Source organism: Gadus macrocephalus, chromosome 20 (assembly GCF_031168955.1).
Source record: "Gadus macrocephalus chromosome 20, ASM3116895v1".
Taxonomy (NCBI): Eukaryota; Metazoa; Chordata; class Actinopteri; order Gadiformes; family Gadidae; genus Gadus; species Gadus macrocephalus.
Genome location: NC_082401.1, coordinates 12,493,370 through 12,499,369, shown reverse-complemented (window position 1 = coordinate 12,499,369; position 6,000 = coordinate 12,493,370). Strand labels below are relative to the sequence as shown.

At 39.8% G+C, this 6,000-nt stretch overlaps 7 non-coding genes across 7 annotated transcripts; all 7 read right to left on the bottom strand.

The window, feature by feature from the left end:
- Window positions 1-236: 236 nt before the first annotated feature.
- Window positions 237-308, bottom strand: trnah-gug (transfer RNA histidin (anticodon GUG)). Its single transcript has one exon. It is a non-coding gene; the product is annotated as a tRNA-His (tRNA).
- Window positions 309-774: 466 nt separating this feature from the next.
- Window positions 775-846, bottom strand: trnah-gug (transfer RNA histidin (anticodon GUG)). Its single transcript has one exon. It is a non-coding gene; the product is annotated as a tRNA-His (tRNA).
- A 466-nt stretch (window positions 847-1,312) lies between these two features.
- Window positions 1,313-1,384, bottom strand: trnah-gug (transfer RNA histidin (anticodon GUG)). The gene has a single exon. It is a non-coding gene; the product is annotated as a tRNA-His (tRNA).
- A 1,005-nt stretch (window positions 1,385-2,389) lies between these two features.
- On the bottom strand, window positions 2,390-2,461 carry trnah-gug (transfer RNA histidin (anticodon GUG)). Its single transcript has one exon. It is a non-coding gene; the product is annotated as a tRNA-His (tRNA).
- Window positions 2,462-2,927: 466 nt separating this feature from the next.
- Window positions 2,928-2,999, bottom strand: trnah-gug (transfer RNA histidin (anticodon GUG)). The gene has a single exon. It is a non-coding gene; the product is annotated as a tRNA-His (tRNA).
- Window positions 3,000-4,004: 1,005 nt separating this feature from the next.
- Window positions 4,005-4,076, bottom strand: trnah-gug (transfer RNA histidin (anticodon GUG)). The gene has a single exon. It is a non-coding gene; the product is annotated as a tRNA-His (tRNA).
- A 466-nt stretch (window positions 4,077-4,542) lies between these two features.
- On the bottom strand, window positions 4,543-4,614 carry trnah-gug (transfer RNA histidin (anticodon GUG)). Its single transcript has one exon. It is a non-coding gene; the product is annotated as a tRNA-His (tRNA).
- Between the last annotated feature and the right edge of the window lie 1,386 nt (window positions 4,615-6,000).

The following is a 6,000-nucleotide window of genomic DNA, read 5'->3' as shown; positions in this document are numbered from 1 at the left end:
AAATATGCACTTAAACAGAATAACCTATGACACTTAAGTGTTCAAATGAAATATGCCTGTCCAAATGTAAACATAAAGCAACGACAACCGTCTACAGAGCAAACACAACTTGTCAAATGAAATGTGCCCGTCCAAATGTAAACTCAGAGCAACGACAACCGTCTACAAACCAAACACAACTTGTTTAGCCTTTTACAGATAAACGATGACCCGTATGCCGTGAAATTGTGTTTCAATGCCGTGACCCGGATTCGAACCGGGGTTGCTGCGGCCACAACGCAGAGTACTAACCACTATACGATCACGGCGAACTACCAGGGCTGTCGAAGTGCTCTCCCATCAATTTCATCTGTTGCTCCCTCGTTTGGGTTCTTTAAGATACAACACTTTTATGTCAGGAAGGAGAATCCAGATGTGAAAGCAGATAGAAATCTACAGCAAATCAAAGGAATTAGGCTAAATTACAAATCAAATCGAAAACGTACCCCATAAAAAACTACGATCAGCTACAAATTTGTTCTTAAACACCATAATAGAGAATTATGCACTTAAACAGAATAACCTATGACACTTAAGTGTTCAAATGAAATATGCCTGTCCAAATGTAAACATAAAGCAACGACAACCGTCTACAGAGCAAACACAACTTGTCAAATGAAATGTGCCCGTCCAAATGTAAACTCAGAGCAACGACAACCGTCTACAAACCAAACACAACTTGTTTAGCCTTTTACAGATAAACGATGACCCGTATGCCGTGACATTGTGTTTCAATGCCGTGACCCGGATTCGAACCGGGGTTGCTGCGGCCACAACGCAGAGTACTAACCACTATACGATCACGGCGAACTACCAGGGCTGTCGAAGTGCTCTCCCATCAATTGCATCTGTTGCTCCCTCGTTTGGGTTCTTTAAGATACAACACTTTTATGTCAGGAAGGAGAATCCAGATGTGAAAGCAGATAGAAATCTACAGCAAATCAAAGGAATTAGGCTAAATTACAAATCAAATCGAAAACGTACCCCATAAAAAACTACGATCAGCTACAAATTTGTTCTTAAACACCATAATAGAGAAATATGCACTTAAACAGAATAACCTATGACACTTAAGTGTTCAAATGAAATATGCCTGTCCAAATGTAAACATAAAGCAACGACAACCGTCTACAGAGCAAACACAACTTGTCAAATGAAATGTGCCCGTCCAAATGTAAACTCAGAGCAACGACAACCGTCTACAAACCAAACACAACTTGTTTAGCATTTTACAGATAAAAGATGACCCGTATGCCATGACATTGTGTTTCAATGCCGTGACCCGGATTCGAACCGGGGTTGCTGCGGCCACAACGCAGAGTACTAACCACTATACGATCACGGCAAGCTACCAGGGCTGTCGAAGTGCTCTCCCATCAATTTCATCTGTTGCTCCCTCGTTTGGGTTCTTTAAGATACAACACTTTTATGTCAGGAAGGAGAATCCAGATGTGAAAGCAGATAGAAATCTACAGCAAATCAAAAAAAATTAGGCTAAATTACAAATCAAATCGAAAACTTATCCCATAAAAAACTACGATCAGCTACAAATTTGTTCTTAAACACCATAATAGAGGAAGTATGCACTTAAACAGAATAACCTGTGACACTTAAGTGTTCAAATGAAATATGCCTGTCCAAATGTAAACATAGAGCAACGACAACGTAAAAAAAAACAACACAACTTGGCAAATGAAATATGCCCGTCAAAATGTAAAAACAGAGTAACGACAACCGTCTACAAACCAAACACAACTTTTTTCGCCTTTTACAGATAAAACAGGACCCGTATGCCGTGACATTGTGTTTCAATGCCGTGACCCAGATACAAACCGGGGTTGCTGCGGCCACAACGCAGAGTACTAACCACTATACGATCACGGTGAACTACCAGGGCTTTCGAAGTACTCTTCCATCAATTTCATCTGTTGCTCCCTCGTTTGGGTTCTTTAAGATACAACACTTTTATGTCAGGAAGGAGAATCCAGATGTGAAAGCAGATAGAAATCTACAGCAAATCAAAGAAATTAGGCTAAATTACAAATCAAATCGAAAACGTACCCCATAAAAAACTACGATCAGCTACAAATTTGTTCTTAAACACCATAATAGAGAAATATGCACTTAAACAGAATAACCTATGACACTTAAGTGTTCAAATGAAATATGCCTGTCCAAATGTAAACATAAAGCAACGACAACCGTCTACAGAGCAAACACAACTTGTCAAATGAAATGTGCCCGTCCAAATGTAAACTCAGAGCAACGACAACCGTCTACAAACCAAACACAACTTGTTTAGCCTTTTACAGATAAACGATGACCCGTATGCCGTGACATTGTGTTTCAATGCCGTGACCCGGATTCGAACCGGGGTTGCTGCGGCCACAACGCAGAGTACTAACCACTATACGATCACGGCGAACTACCAGGGCTGTCGAAGTGCTCTCCCATCAATTGCATCTGTTGCTCCCTCGTTTGGGTTCTTTAAGATACAACACTTTTATGTCAGGAAGGAGAATCCAGATGTGAAAGCAGATAGAAATCTACAGCAAATCAAAGGAATTAGGCTAAATTACAAATCAAATCGAAAACGTACCCCATAAAAAACTACGATCAGCTACAAATTTGTTCTTAAACACCATAATAGAGAAATATGCACTTAAACAGAATAACCTATGACACTTAAGTGTTCAAATGAAATATGCCTGTCCAAATGTAAACATAAAGCAACGACAACCGTCTACAGAGCAAACACAACTTGTCAAATGAAATGTGCCCGTCCAAATGTAAACTCAGAGCAACGACAACCGTCTACAAACCAAACACAACTTGTTTAGCATTTTACAGATAAAAGATGACCCGTATGCCATGACATTGTGTTTCAATGCCGTGACCCGGATTCGAACCGGGGTTGCTGCGGCCACAACGCAGAGTACTAACCACTATACGATCACGGCAAGCTACCAGGGCTGTCGAAGTGCTCTCCCATCAATTTCATCTGTTGCTCCCTCGTTTGGGTTCTTTAAGATACAACACTTTTATGTCAGGAAGGAGAATCCAGATGTGAAAGCAGATAGAAATCTACAGCAAATCAAAAAAAATTAGGCTAAATTACAAATCAAATCGAAAACTTATCCCATAAAAAACTACGATCAGCTACAAATTTGTTCTTAAACACCATAATAGAGGAAGTATGCACTTAAACAGAATAACCTGTGACACTTAAGTGTTCAAATGAAATATGCCTGTCCAAATGTAAACATAGAGCAACGACAACGTAAAAAAAAACAACACAACTTGGCAAATGAAATATGCCCGTAAAAATGTAAAAACAGAGTAACGACAACCGTCTACAAACCAAACACAACTTTTTTCGCCTTTTACAGATAAAACAGGACCCGTATGCCGTGACATTGTGTTTCAATGCCGTGACCCAGATACAAACCGGGGTTGCTGCGGCCACAACGCAGAGTACTAACCACTATACGATCACGGTGAACTACCAGGGCTTTCGAAGTACTCTTCCATCAATTTCATCTGTTGCTCCCTCGTTTGGGTTCTTTAAGATACAACACTTTTATGTCAGGAAGGAGAATCCAGATGTGAAAGCAGATAGAAATCTACAGCAAATCAAAGAAATTAGGCTAAATTACAAATCAAATCGAAAACGTACCCCATAAAAAACTACGATCAGCTACAAATTTGTTCTTAAACACCATAATAGAGAAATATGCACTTAAACAGAATAACCTATGACACTTAAGTGTTCAAATGAAATATGCCTGTCCAAATGTAAACATAAAGCAACGACAACCGTCTACAGAGCAAACACAACTTGTCAAATGAAATGTGCCCGTCCAAATGTAAACTCAGAGCAACGACAACCGTCTACAAACCAAACACAACTTGTTCAGCCTTTTACAGATAAAACATGACCCGTATGCCGTGACATTGTGTTTCAATGCCGTGACCCGGATTCGAACCGGGGTTGCTGCGGCCACAACGCAGAGTACTAACCACTATACGATCACGGCGAGCTACCAGGGCTGTCGAAGTGAACTCACATCAATTTCATCTGTTGCTCCCTCGTTTGGGTTCTTTAAGATACAACACTTTTATGTCAGGAAGGAGAATCCAGATGTGAAAGCAGATAGAAATCCACAGCAAATCAAAGAAATTAGGCTAAATTACAGATCAAATCGAAAACGTACCCCATAAAAAACTACGATCAGCTACAAATTTGTTCTTAAACACCATAATAGAGAAATATGCACTTAAACAGAATAACCTATGACACTTAAGTGTTCAAATGAAATATGCCTGTCCAAATGTAAACATAAAGCAACGACAACCGTCTACAGAGCAAACACAACTTGTCAAATGAAATGTGCCCGTCCAAATGTAAACTCAGAGCAACGACAACCGTCTACAAACCAAACACAACTTGTTTAGCCTTTTACAGATAAACGATGACCCGTATGCCGTGAAATTGTGTTTCAATGCCGTGACCCGGATTCGAACCGGGGTTGCTGCGGCCACAACGCAGAGTACTAACCACTATACGATCACGGCAAGCTACCAGGGCTGTCGAAGTGCTCTCCCATCAATTTCATCTGTTGCTCCCTCGTTTGGGTTCTTTAAGATACAACACTTTTATGTCAGGAAGGAGAATCCAGATGTGAAAGCAGATAGAAATCTACAGCAAATCAAAAAAAATTAGGCTAAATTACAAATCAAATCGAAAACTTATCCCATAAAAAACTACGATCAGCTACAAATTTGTTCTTAAACACCATAATAGAGGAAGTATGCACTTAAACAGAATAACCTGTGACACTTAAGTGTTCAAATGAAATATGCCTGTCCAAATGTAAACATAGAGCAACGACAACGTAAAAAAAAACAACACAACTTGGCAAATGAAATATGCCCGTAAAAATGTAAAAACAGAGTAACGACAACCGTCTACAAACCAAACACAACTTTTTTCGCCTTTTACAGATAAAACAGGACCCGTATGCCGTGACATTGTGTTTCAATGCCGTGACCCAGATACAAACCGGGGTTGCTGCGGCCACAACGCAGAGTACTAACCACTATACGATCACGGTGAACTACCAGGGCTTTCGAAGTACTCTTCCATCAATTTCATCTGTTGCTCCCTCGTTTGGGTTCTTTAAGATACAACACTTTTATGTCAGGAAGGAGAATCCAGATGTGAAAGCAGATAGAAATCTACAGCAAATCAAAGAAATTAGGCTAAATTACAAATCAAATCGAAAACGTACCCCATAAAAAACTACGATCAGCTACAAATTTGTTCTTAAACACCATAATAGAGAAATATGCACTTAAACAGAATAACCTATGACACTTAAGTGTTCAAATGAAATATGCCTGTCCAAATGTAAACATAAAGCAACGACAACCGTCTACAGAGCAAACACAACTTGTCAAATGAAATGTGCCCGTCCAAATGTAAACTCAGAGCAACGACAACCGTCTACAAACCAAACACAACTTGTTCAGCCTTTTACAGATAAAACATGACCCGTATGCCGTGACATTGTGTTTCAATGCCGTGACCCGGATTCGAACCGGGGTTGCTGCGGCCACAACGCAGAGTACTAACCACTATACGATCACGGTGAACTACCAGGGCTTTCGAAGTACTCTTCCATCAATTTCATCTGTTGCTCCCTCGTTTGGGTTCTTTAAGATACAACACTTTTATGTCAGGAAGGAGAATCCAGATGTGAAAGCAGATAGAAATCTACAGCAAATCAAAGAAATTAGGCTAAATTACAAATCAAATCGAAAACGTACCCCATAAAAAACTACGATCAGCTACAAATTTGTTCTTAAACACCATAATAGAGAAATATGCACTTAAACAGAATAACCTATGACACTTAAGTGTTCAAATGAAATATGCCTGTCCAAATGTAAACATAAAGC